The sequence below is a fragment of the Triticum dicoccoides genome, chromosome 1B (assembly GCF_002162155.2).
Source record: "Triticum dicoccoides isolate Atlit2015 ecotype Zavitan chromosome 1B, WEW_v2.0, whole genome shotgun sequence".
Classification (NCBI taxonomy): Eukaryota; Viridiplantae; Streptophyta; class Magnoliopsida; order Poales; family Poaceae; genus Triticum; species Triticum dicoccoides.
Genome location: NC_041381.1, coordinates 509,969,360 through 509,983,228, shown reverse-complemented (window position 1 = coordinate 509,983,228; position 13,869 = coordinate 509,969,360).

Below are 13,869 nucleotides of genomic sequence, written 5' to 3'. Positions count from 1 at the left end.
GGGGCCGGCCCCCTTCCCCCTTCCCCTATAAATAGAGGGGGGAGGGGAGGGCTGAACACCTGATCCAAGGCGCAGCCCCTCCCCTCCCCAACACCTCTCCTCCTCCGTTAGCGATTGGCGAAGCCCTGTCGGAGTACTGCCTCTCCACCAACACCACGCCGTCATGCTGCTGCTGGAGCCTTCTTCCTCAACCTCTCCTTTCCCCTTGCTGGATCAAGAAGGAGGAGACGTCTTCCGTACTGTACGTGTGTTAAACGCGAAGGTGTTGTCCGTTCAACACTTGGTCATCGGTGATTTGAATCACGGCGAGTACGACTCCATCATCACCGTTCCCTTGAATGCTTCCACACGCGATCTACAAGTGGTATGTAGATGCAATCTCTCTCCCATGACTCGTTGCTTAGATGAACTCATAGATGGATCTTGGTGAAACCGTAGGAAAAATTTTAATTTTCTGCAACGTTCCCCAACAAAAACACCCTCTCCACCCCACCCTCCTCCGTCCGCCGCCGTCCGCCACCCCATCCACCGCCGTCCTCCTCCACGATGCCGGAGCTGATACCCCGACGCTGCCGTCCATTACAAGAGATCGACCTCTCTCATCCACAGCTTCGGACCGGGATCCTTGCATCCTGTCCTCTGCTTCATCCCCGCCGTCGTCCACCTTGCCGGCTCCACTCCTACAACCGTCTCATCCACCGCGCCCCGCCACCACCGTCTACCCTCCTAGATCTGCTTCCACGCCGCCGACAGCCATCGCTACCGCAGCACCATCAAATTCTCAGCAGATGCGTACACGGCGCCGCACCAGAGGCGGTACTCTTTCGTATCTGCTCAACTTATTTATCGCAGCAAGAAAATAGATCGCCACTGCTTTACTCTGATTTCTTGTCTTGGTTGCGAAGTTGCCTTTGTCCCGTTTGCACCTTCAGATCTGCCATGGCACGCTCAACACTATACTCCCAGTGCTTATGGTTTTCCCCTTTTATATTCCACACTAGTTAAATCATAGTAGACTAAATTTCAAAATTGGGTCAGTCGATTTTCCATAGCTCGCCGGAGTTCGCCGGTGCGATCGAAGGGGCTCGGGTGGTTGTGGTGCCTCGCCGAACGAAGAAAACTCGACGCGGGTGGGGGTTGGGGCGGGGGTGGGGGTGGGGGTGGTGGAGGAACACAGGCGGTGGGGGCCGGTGGTCCGGCCGGCGGCCCGTGCGGTGTTCTGTATGGGAGGAATCAGAGACGAGGAAGAAGAAGGGTTAGGAGACGTAGGATCTTCATCCAACCGCCTGAAATGGTCAAGAGACAGCTGGGAGTTGCATGCTTAGTGCGCTCTGGTTCATCATGTGTGGGCACTACGCAACCGACATTTTATTATCCAAAATCTGCTTGCTCTTCTTTACCATGTTCATCTTCCGTTCTTCTTTAATATGTACTCTCTCCGTTCCTAAATACAAGTCTTTGTATAGATTCCACCATGGACTACATATGGAGCAAAATGAGTGAATCTACACTCTAAAATGTATCTGGATACATCTGTATGTGATCCATAGTGGAAATCTCTACCAAGACTTATATTTTGGAACGGAGGGAGTATGATAGTAGTACAGTATGTTCCTTGTACTGAAGATGAGCAGGGACATTTGCAGTGTAGAGGTCTATACGGTCGGTTGTGATGGACACTTTGAGCTTCTTTGGTTCATAGGATCTTGTAAACATAGGAATAGGATTTGTAGTGGCCTGCCCACTTGAATCCTATAAGAATAGCAAGGAAATGCGGGGAGCTGTGTCGCCTTTGAGAGTTACACTGATATTAACAGTACCGCACCTTCACTTGAAGAGAGCTGGTATCCGAAGCCTTTCTAGCCGTACCGGCAATACTAGCACATATATTCCAGCAAGTTCCACTTTGGTGATTTTACTCTGATGCTTAAGGTTTTCCTGTTATATCTACACTATGATCTGTGTAGCTGCTTTGTGTCACACTAGCAGCAGTCCACTCTTGAAGCTAAACACTGCAATGACTTACAAAATTGGCACCAAGGCATTGAGTGCCATTCTGGATGCAATGAAACTCATACGCTCCCTGCCTGTTGATTCTTGTTCAGAATATGATCCTAATGACTATTCTAACCTCGAGGAGTCAAAGGCAGATGGCCTGTCCTGTTCACCCATCAAGGTGCCTGTTCTAATTTGGCAACGTTTTATTGATTGCGGGTATCTTGCATATGTTGTCTTGCATTTCTTCTACTTTGTTGCACCGCCATCTGCTTAGTTTACTCATCATATATGTCGAGATGCCATGCCCATCCATTATCAATACATATTCCATCTGTCATCATACCATGTTTTTCCACTCAAATGCTATTCTTGTGCATCAGACATCAAAAAGGAAGAGTGTGATTGCCGAACCTGAAGGAGCACCAGCAAAGTCCTTGAAAAACGTGGTGGTGCGGGAGAAATCAGACAGCACCCCACTTATATTGGCTGTACAACCAGTGACACAAAACGTAGGACCGACTCCAGCAGACTGTACCCATACTTCACTAGCCACACCACTAGCCCCACCACACAGGACCTGCACTCCAGCAAAAGGTATACCGATTTCATTTGCCATAGCACCAGCTGTACCACAGAAAATCCCACTCCAGCAAAAAGTACAGCAAGTCCACCGGCCGAAGACCTATCCCAACTGCAGAGATGGCCAATTCCTGCAGATTGGAACCCCATTCCATTTATTCCCGGTTTAAAAGACAATGCTTTAAATGTTGTTAGGGACTACGTGCATATATTCCCATCATGGGAAGATTATTGTGAAGACAAACACCATTTTCACATCTTCCTGTCCAACTTACATGTAAGTGCTATTATTCATGGTTATTATTTTCCTGTTTTCTGTTGATTGAACACATCAATGATTTACATTACATTGTTGTAACTAGGCGAGGGTTAATCTGGATAGTCATGACGAGTGAGGGAGTCCCGGATTAGGGGGTGTCCGGATAGCCGGACTACCATCATTGGCCGAACTATCATCGGCCGGACTATCATCATCGACCGGACTCCAAGACTATGAAGATACAAGATTGAAGACTTCGTCCCATGTCCGGATGGGACTTTCCTTGGCGTGGAAGGCAAGCTTGGCGATACGGATACTAGATCTCCTACCATTGTAACCGACTCTATGTAACCCTAGCCCTCTCCGGTGTCTATATAAATCGGATGGCTCTAGTCCATAGGACACAACAACAACAACCATTACAATCATACCATAGGCTAGCTTCTAGGGTTTAGCCTCCTTGATCTCGTGGTAGATCCACTCTTGTAAACATCCACAATATCAATATCAATCAAGCAGGACGTAGGGTTTTACCTCCATCAAGAGGGCCCGAACCTGGGTAAAACATTGTGTCCCTTGTCTCCTGTTACCATCCGCCTAGACGCACAGTTCGGGACCCCCTACCCGAGATCCGCCGGTTTTGACACCGACATTGGTGCTTTCATTGAGAGTTCCTCTGTGCCGTCACCGATAGGAAGGATGCCTCCTCCCGTCTTCAAGGACGGTATTTTTGCCAAAGGAGCCTTGGCCGCCGGCCAAACTATCCGGCTAGGTGGTTTTCTTATGACCGCCTATCCGGCCACCGCTTCGACAATGACCTCTCAAGTCGTCAAAAGCAATCTTCACGTTAGCTTGGAATTCGCCGAGCGGCTGGATCCAATAGAGCTCTCGTCCGTAAATGAGCTCTTGGATCGCATCGCCGCCCTGGGAGTCGCTACAGACTACAATCAGATTGGGCTTAAAACCGATCTGAGAGAGATTAACTCTCCCCAGGTCACCCACCGTGTTGCAGTGGTAGAGGAACAATGCGGCGACTCTTCTCCTGTATTGAAAACTAGTCATGTCCGGGCTCCCGAACCCCCCATGCCGGATTCCCGCGGAGGGACGGACTTCGATCAAGCACTGAACTTAAAGTCAAGCATCGGACAAGACTCGTTGGACAATATCCAGCAATCCAAGCTTCCAAATTTGGAAACTTCTCGGCCTTCGAGCCTTGAGATGGGTAGGGTTCCGGACTTAATTCCACCCACCCGCCCAGACATATGCGATCTATCTCTAATCCGGCAAGAGCCCGCTGAGACAGTACATCACTACTGGGCCAGATTCCTCCAGGTTATTGACAGGATAAAGGACTGCCGAGAGGAAAACGCAATCTCAATTTTTTGCAATAATTGCACGGACGAGGGAATCTTGAACGCCGTCAGCCGTCGTGAAATTACACGCTTCGCCGACCTGGCGTCCATAGTACAAAAGTACTGTGCGATGGAGAGTTTCCGGACAACTGAAAATAAGTTTTGGGACAATCCGGCCCCGAATACAACCCTAGTCCGCAACAAAAGGGTGCATTACACTCAGGCACCAGATACAAAAACCAAAAAGCAAGAACCCCATAAAGGGCACGGAACCGTACTGGAGGGATGGCATAGCGGACCCTGTAAAATTCACAGTACAGAGGTGGCCAAAAGTGGCGAGGAGCTTCTAGCCCCGGAAAACCACTCCAACAATACCGGTACGGTATCAATAGTCTTCGAGACTTTCGCATCAAATAATATGCGGAAACGAACAATCCGCAGCCTCGCCGAAGTCTACCAAGTAGCAACAACAAATCCATGGAGCGACACAGCCATCACCTTCAACGCCAGCGACGAACCTAAATTCTGAACAGCCAGAGCACCAGCCGCACTGGTACTTAGTCCAATAGTGGACGGCTTTTGACTTACAAAGGTCCTCATGGATGGCGGCAGCGGATTAAACCTCATCTACGAGGAAACTCTTCAAAAAATGGAAATAGACTGGAGCCGCATTGAGCGAAGCAGCACAACCTTCAGAGGAATAATCCCTAGCCGGGAAGCGCGCTGCACCGGAAAAATCACACTCGATGTGGTGTTCGGCTCGCCGGATAATTACAGATCTGAAGAAGTCACGTTCCAAGTGGCCCCGTTCAACAGCGGATATCACGCTATATTAGGACGAGAGGCATTCACAATTCTTCAAGCCGTACCCCATTACGGGTACATGAAGCTCAAAATGCCTGGGCCCGGCGGGATAATCACTCTCGTTAGTGATTCGGACATAGCACTCCGCACCGAAAACAAAACAGCCGCATTAGCCCTGGAGGCACTATCCGAAGCCCTAGCGGTAGAGGAACTCACCGCGCTGCGCGCTACGGTGCACAGAGACGACGTGATACTCGATAAGAGATCCAAGTCCACCTCCTTTAAACCAGCGGACGAAATTATAAAATTCCAGGTCCACCCAACGGACTCGACAAAGACGGCCTCCATCGGGGCACAGTTGAACCCTGATGTAGACGCCGCGCTGCGAGAATTCCTTCGGGAAAATTGGGACATTTTCGCCTGGCATCCTTCAGATATGCCAGGAATCCCTCGCAGGTTGGCAGAGCATAGCCTAAACATCCTAAAAGGGTTCAAGCCAGTCAAACAGGCTCTTCGACGATTTTCCGAACCCAAAAGACAGGCAATGGGAGAAGAACTAGCCAAACTATTGGAAGCCGGATTCATCAGAGACATCAAACATCCGGATTGGCTAGCAAACCTGGTAATGGTACCAAAGAAGGACAGATCCTGGCGCTTATGTGTCGATTTCAAAGACCTAAATAAAACCTTCCCAAAGGATCCCTTCCCCCTCCCCCGCATCGACCAAATCATCGATGCCACTGCAGGGCACGATTCATTGTGCTTCCTGGACGCATACTCCGGCTATCATCAAAACAAGATGGCAGAAGCGGATCAAGCTGCAACGGCATTCATTACTCTTGGACCATTCTGCTTCAACACGATGCCCTTCGGACTTAAAAACGCCGGCGCAACATATCAGCGCATGATTCAGACATGTCTGGCTACCCAGATCGGCAAAACAGTAGAGGCATACGTAGACGACGTAGTCGTCAAAACCAAACACGTCAAAACTCTAGTAGACGACTTGAGGGTCACATTCGACAACCTCCGAGCATATGACATCAAGCTGAATCCGGAGAAATGCGTTTTCGGCGTACCAGCCGGAAAGCTCTTGGGCTTCATTGTATCCGGTAGAGGAATTGAAGCAAATCCGGCCAAAATCCGAGCCCTATCACAGCTGGATATTCCAAAAAACCTCAAACAGATCCAGAAATTGACTGGATGCGTGGCGGCTCTCAGCCACTTTATCTCCCGCCTTGGAGAAAAGGCATTGCCCCTCTATCGCCTCCTCAGGCACACCGAACACTTCGAGTGGACGGATGCTGCCACTGCCGGACTCGAAGAAATAAAGGCCATATTGGCAACGAATCCGGTCCTGGCTGCGCCCAACCTGGGCGAACCTATGTTGTTATACATCGCGGCAACACATCAAGTAGTAAGCGCGGTGCTCGTCGTAGAACGAGAGACAGAAGGGCATAAATTCCCTCTTCAAAAACTAGTGTACTACGTATCCACTGTTTTAACCCCCTGCAAGTCCCGTTACCCACACTATCAAAAGATAGTGTATGCAGTGTTCATGGCATCCCGGAAGCTCCGACACTACTTTCAAGAGTGTTCGATAACAGTGGCCTCCGAGGTACCCCTAAATGACATTATAAATAACCGCGACTCAACGGGCAGAATTGCAAAATGGGCCATTGAGCTCTTACCATTCGATATAACTTACAAACCCCGGCGAGCTATAAAGTCGCAAGTTTTGGCTGACTTTGTCGCTGAGTGGACTGAAGCCAAACTCCCTAAAGAGTACGGTGCATACTCCAATTGGATTATGCATTTCGACGGCTCCAAAATGTTGACCGGATTGGGGGCTGGCATCGTACTAACGTCCCCAACCGGGGACAGAGTCCAATACGTACTTCAGATAATGTACACGGACTCCAACAACGCAGCCAAATATGAGGCCCTCTTACATGGCCTTCGGATGGCAATCTCCATGGGCATCCAACGCCTAGAGGTGCACGGGGACTCAAACCTCGCAATATCCCAAGTAAATGGAGACTTTGACGCCAAGGATCCAAAAATGGCAGCCTATCGCAACGCTGTCTTTAAAATGTCAGCTCGGTTTGAAGGACTTGAATTCCACCATGTAGCTAGAGATAATAACCAAGCGGCCGACGTATTGGCACGCATTGGCACAAAACGTGACGTTGTCCCTCCAAATATCTTCCTGGAACGGTTGTTCAAGCCATCCGTACTATGGGAAGAGGAGTCCGGAAATAACAAACCGGAGGCAGCCGCAGAGTAATCTGACATAACCGGCGATCCAGCCGATGAAACAACACCCTCAGCTCACGACATAATGGCAGTAATCGCCCCATGGACAGAGCCGTTCCTAGCCTACTTGCTTAGGCAGGAACTCCCCGAAGACCATAATGAGGCCCGCTGCGTAGTCCGGCGATCTAAAGCCTACAAGGTCCATGAGGGAGAACTCTATAAGAAAAGCACAACCGGAATCCTTCAAAGGTGTATCTCCGAAGAGGAAGGGTGAGACCTTCTGGCTGAAATTCACGCCGGACTAGGCGGACACCACGCCGCAGCCCGGGCCCTTGTAGGAAAGGCATTCCCTACAGGATTTTATTGGCCGACGGCCCGGGCAGATGCTCAGGACTTAGTCCAAAGATGCGTCGGTTGTCAGCTCTTTGCTATTCAGAGCCACATGCCACCCACCGCCCTCAAAACTATACCCATTACCTGGCCGTTCGCAGTCTGGGTGCTTGACATGGTTGGACCACTTAAAGGGGGAACCCACAAGCAAAGGTACCTATTGGTCATGGTGGATAAATTCACCAAATGGATAGAGGCCAAGCCAGTTAAAACGGCAGAGTCCGGACCAGTGATAGACTTTATATCCGGGGTAGTACACCGTTATGGTGTCCCCCACAGCATCATCACCGATAACGGCACGAACTTCACGGCCGATGAGGTTAAATCATGGTGCAAAAATATGGGCATCAAGCTCAATTACGCTTCAGTCTGTCATCCTCAAACCAACGGTCAAGTGGAACGAGCAAATGGTCTAATAATGAGCGGCATCAAACCCAGACTAGTGCGGTCCCTTACAAAATCTGACATGCACTGGGTAGAGGAGCTCGACTCCGTACTCTGGGGGCTGCGGACAACGCCTAGCCGTACTACCGGATTCACACCATTTTTTATGGTATACGGTGCAGAAGCAGTTTTGCCCTGCGACATCATTCATGACTCACCTCGAGTGCGCATGTACGAAGAAAGAGAAGCCGAGTTAGATCGGCAGGACAGCTTGGACGCATTGGAGGAAGAATGCGATGTCGCCAAGGCTCGTTCCGCATTCTATCAGCAGCAGGCTCGAAGATACCAAAGCAGAGAAGTACGGGCCAAGACTTACAACGTTGGCGAACTGGTTCTACGCCTGCCGGACAAGAGAAAGGACAAGCTCAAGCCCAAATGGGAAGGCCCCTTCATCATCGATAAAGTCTTGACCGGCGGAGCGTACCATCTACGAAATGCATCGGATAACCGACTCGAGCCGAACCCATGGAACGCAGCCCGCCTCCGAAGATTCTATGCCTAGCGCCGGACTAAGAGTTTGTCCCTTTCCCCCCGTCCAAATTTTTTTTTACTTCAGCTTCCTTTCGTTTATCTTTTTCTTCTCAACCCTATTCATCAAAGCCTTAAAAGGCCTACTTGTGCATCGTTCGCGCGCAACTGATGTGCTATCCGCACTCATTATACCTGGGGGCTTCTTTACCAGAAGCTTAATTATAAGGGCTTCAGGCCCAACACATGTGTCAAGCCTCCACATGTACCTTTTATTCACCATTATATGCATCGATATGACTTAAGTTTTGGCCAAGCTGGGTTGCCTGGCTCCTGTGCTTACCCCTACGTTCCCGATTGTTCGGCTAGGAGGTAAAGGGAGCACCTCTGCGATTGTTACTGCCGGGTCAGCCGGATATGTACCTCAGACTGGGTGAAGCCGAAAGCTAGCGTTCTTAAGGGAATATTCGGTCGGTGACTTAAAAGATGATTTTTTTATCTACTCATTTATCTGCCCCCAGATGTTTTTCTGCTTTTTTCGCAGTCCGGAAATGCACTTTAGGGCATGCCACCCCCAGAGGAAAGGAACCCTTAACGGAACTATTCTCCCTGGAGGATGTTTCTTACTACCCATGTAATATAACATAACTAGTTGGGCACTTGTCTGATAAAGCACTAATAACCCCTACGCCTGGTCTCCATGCATACCCCGGTTGTTTCATAACCGAGAAGGTATTCGGACACACTCCGGACTCTAGGGTCCCGAGGTCGAAGCGAAAAGGTCGGCAAAGACAAACAATCTACAATCCAGCTAGAAGGCATTTTACATGTCATTTTATAATACATTGTCAAATCGACTGATTGTATTCTTCCTCAATCCCGTCTAACAGGTTGTCTAATTTACAGTCCTGTTGGGAAAATTTAGCGGCCAACTCTACTTGGCCGTATACTAAACTCACAGGGATCTCCTTCCCATCGGGCCCCATAGGTCCGACTTCGGCCATGTGGTTGGGATCTGCCTTCTTGTACCGCGTCTTTACCATGGCCCAGGCCTCCCTGGCACCTTGGTGGTAGGCCGAAATCTTCCATAAATGGAAGCGCTGCCGCACTCCCTGAAGCTTCTCCGCAAGCTCCCCAAGACCCTCGGGTAAGGAGAAGGCTGGCCATAAAGCCTGGATGACGCCGCTCATTGCCTGCCGAACTCGTTCGATCAGTTGCAACAATTCGGGCAGTTGATCACCCGTTGATACGGGCATCTCCTCCGCAGGGCGACCTGTGAGCATACCTGCAGACATATTTTGTCAAATTGACTTCCTCGCCGAACTCTTCTTTTCAAAGGAGTTCGCTCAAGCACTTACTATAGATGTCGCGACGAAGCCGCTGATTCTCCTTAACGGAGCCCGACAGCTCGGCCCGAACACCTTTCAGCTCTTCTCGAAGTTGGGCATGGGCATCCTGGAGCTTGTTCCTTTCATGCTGCACCTTATGCAGCACCCTCTCGCCGGCCTTTAGTTGGCGCAGAAGTTCTTGCCTGTTCGGATCTTGTCCGGCAGCACCTGCAACGTCATTTTTTAGACTTGCACAAAGGCAAACCACTACTTATCTTTCTAAAATAATGCATTACCAGGAGAGGTCCCTGTGTTTCCTCCTGCGCCAGAGAGTGCGGCCTCAAGTTGGGCCTTGCACTCTTGCAGCTCCTGAGACAGTTGGGTATTCTTCTCGGTAAGATCCTACGTTTCATATGATCCTTAAATCAGTTAATATAACTACTTTAAGTCTCGGGGGCTACTGGCATATATAACTACTAAATTCTCTTACCCGTATGTCTTTTACATACTGCTCCGTGGCTCTGGTAAAACCATCTTGAGCAGCACGAAGGTGCGCGTCCCCCGTGTTAAAGGCATTCAACGCCTCGGGGGAGAAGCACGCGTCACGAAATACTGTCCGGCGGCGCCTGTGATTCATGGCACTCTCCACCTCAGACTTGGTGGCGGACAGTCTGTCGGCATCCTCCGTCGGAGGAACGTCCGGCTCGCGCCTTGCGCTCACCTCCCCCTCTAGACCAGGTGCTGGAGCGTGGCTGGTAGAGGTTGGATTGGCAACCTCCACGCCCGCAGTCCGGCGGGCTCTTTTTTCCCTAAAAAAGTCATGAGCACTCAAACGCTTCCTAGGAACGTTGCTCTAAATAATGAATTGTGAGCTACACCTTTGCGGCGACGTTTCAGTCCGCGCCGCGCTCCTCTTCCGCCTACTGGTCCGGACTGGCCTTTGTTGGTCAGCCACCGCGGGCTCGGCTTCTCGCCCTAGGGGAGCCTCCTACACAGCACCATCATATACGGTGGTCAGAAATAAGCAAGGAAGGAATGACGGTGTCAGGACTTCGGTCGCAATCACCTGGGAAGCCGGATATAGTCCGGGATAGTCGGCCATGATGGCGACTAAAGCATTGTCCATGCTGAGCTGGTGGAACACCCCGTCGATTAGCTCCACCTTTATGTCCGGATCCTCTTCGAAGGCCAGATCCCGAGATCTCTCTGGATCCTCGGGTTGCGGAGCTGGACTTAGCATGTCTTCCACGATCCGGCGCAGCTCCTGCGTCGAAAGAAGAACACAATATAAGAAACTTAAGTTTCAAAAAGCATGGGTCGGGCATGCAGAGTGTTCACTTACCCAAGACCGGGGATTATTCATGAAGAACCCATTTAATGGGTTCGTCCGAAGGAGATCCTCCTTCTCCCCCTTATACAGGCCGGACAGGATCATCACCAGGTCTTCGACCGAATCCGGCCCTTTGCGGCCATGACAGGTGGCATCGTCCTCCCCGTTGAAATCCCACATGGGGTGGCCCCTGTATTGTAGTGGCTGCACCCCCCGCATAATGCATGTTGCCATGACTCCAATCATTGTCAACCCGGAATGGGCCAGTAACCTTATTCGGCCCATCAAATAATGGACGCTCTTGTCTTCCTCCAGTTGGGGGCTCCGCGGACGCCAACTAAGGCGTTTCTTCAGAGGAGCATTGCTGAACTCCGGGAGGCCGATCCGAACAGGGTCCGGCAGCGGAGCGTCTTCTATATAAAACCATTCCGAAGGCCAGTCTTCGGACGCCTTCTTAGGGGTTCCGGATGGATATCCAGTCCCGGCAATGCGCCATATTTCGGCACCGCCCACTTGATATATGGACCCCTCGTGAGAGCGGGGTACAAGGCAGAACAACCTCTTCCACAGCGCGAAATGAGGCTCGACGCCCAGGAATAGCTCGCAAAGAGCTACGTAACCCGCAATATGCAGGATTGAGGCAGGCGTGAGGTGATGAAGCTGGAGTCCGTAGAACTCCAGGAGCCCGCGGAGGAATGGATGTATAGGAAATCCGAGCCCCCTTATCAGATAGGGGACGAAGCATACCCGCTCCCCTTTGTTGGGACTTGGGGTAGCCTCCGCTTGCATCCCACCTTTGTAGGTGGCCAGCCCGGCTCAAACCGGAACCATGAAGGCCGGAGGGAGATATCCCCCGCTTGGAGCTTCACCAGCTCGTTGTGCGGAACAGAGCATCTCCTCCAATCTCCTGGCAAAGGGCTGGGAGCGCGAGAAGAGGAGCCGCGTTGACGGTCCATGCTGGAATGGATTCTTGGGCGAAAGCGCTCCGATGAGTATTTGCGGGAGGAAGATGGTGATTTGGATCTGGATTCTTGCCTCCCTTATAGGCAGATTATTCGCACAACTAGGGGGTAAAACATAAAAGACACCCTGGCTTTTCACATTCGCGCGACGCGTGGAAGAAGGCCATTATTGGGCGTGGAAGCCAAGACACGCAACATTGATGAGGAAGCCGGACACTGTTCGGCAGGTATGTGGAACTTGAAGGAGAACCCGCCTTGCAACGCCGAAGACTACACACATGCTGGACTTATCGTCATTAAAGCCTGGTTTGGGGGCTACTGAGGGAGTCCCAGATTAGGGGGTGTCCGGATAGCCGGACTACCATCATCGGCCGAACTATCATCGGCCGGACTATCATCATCGACCGGACTCCAAGACTATGAAGATACAAGATTGAGGACTTCGTCCCGTGTCCGGATGGGACTTTCCTTGGCGTGGAAGGCAAGCTTGGCGATACGGATACTAGATCTCCTACCATTGTAACCGACTCTATGTAACCCTAGCCCTCTCCGGTGTCTATATAAACCGGATGGCTCTAGTCCGTAGGACACAACAACAACAACCATTACAATCATACCATAGGCTAGCTTCTAGGGTTTAGCCTCCTTGATCTCGTGGTAGATCCACTCTTGTAAACATCCACAATATCAATATCAATCAAGCAGGACGTAGGGTTTACCTCCATCAAGAGGGCCCAAACCTGGGTAAAACATCGTGTCCCTTGTCTCCTGTTACCATCCGCCTAGACGCATAGTTCGGGACCCCCTACCCGAGATCCGCCGGTTTTGACACCGACAACGAGCAAAGCTTGCTTGTGCTTTTCAAGGAAGCATTGCAGCAGTATCGGTGTTACCTGAGGAATCACACTTTGATGGCAAGTCTATAAACGAATTTCCGGTGAAGTCTCCTATGCTAAATTTAGAAGGCATTTAATGGAAAAACCTTGTTATGCACTGGCCTCGTTCCCAGGATGAGGTACTGTCTATGAAATCACATGATAATTTGAACTTCTACTTTTATGCATGTGCCTTACGGATCTTTTTTGCAGGAAATCTGCTCAAAGAAGAATTCCAGTTTGACAAGAATGACAGGATATCGCAAATATGCTGCCCGCTGCTTTGCTCTTGTTAGTACCTATTGTCTCGTATCACTGTACTTGCATACATACCTGGTTCATTATGTGACAGCAGTATGCATGATAGCTTGCTTATCAATTGTTCGCTCCAAATTATCTGATCTGTATGAATGGATACATTAGTGTAGCATATATCCAACGCCAATGTTTTTTTAGATCTACATTGTTCTTGTAAGTACATGCTGTCCTTTATTAGTGTACTTATAATGACAGGTAGTTGTTCATGTACCATCACTCTGCAACTTATTTTCCTTTGCCCTCCATTTTCTACACATCAGATCTATATTTACTCTTACCATAAGGTTGGTACTGAAGAATTTTAGCTGTGCATTGCTCTTGGTTGTACCTTTTCCCTGTATCGCTGCACTTACATTTATAGCTACTTGGTTATGTAGCATCACTCTTCATCTTATCTTAAATATTCTCCATTTTTTCGTATATTATCACATCTATATTTAGTCTTAACAAAATGTAGAATAAAGGCAATGCTTTTGAAGAAGATTCTGTGGTAAACTTCTTGCATT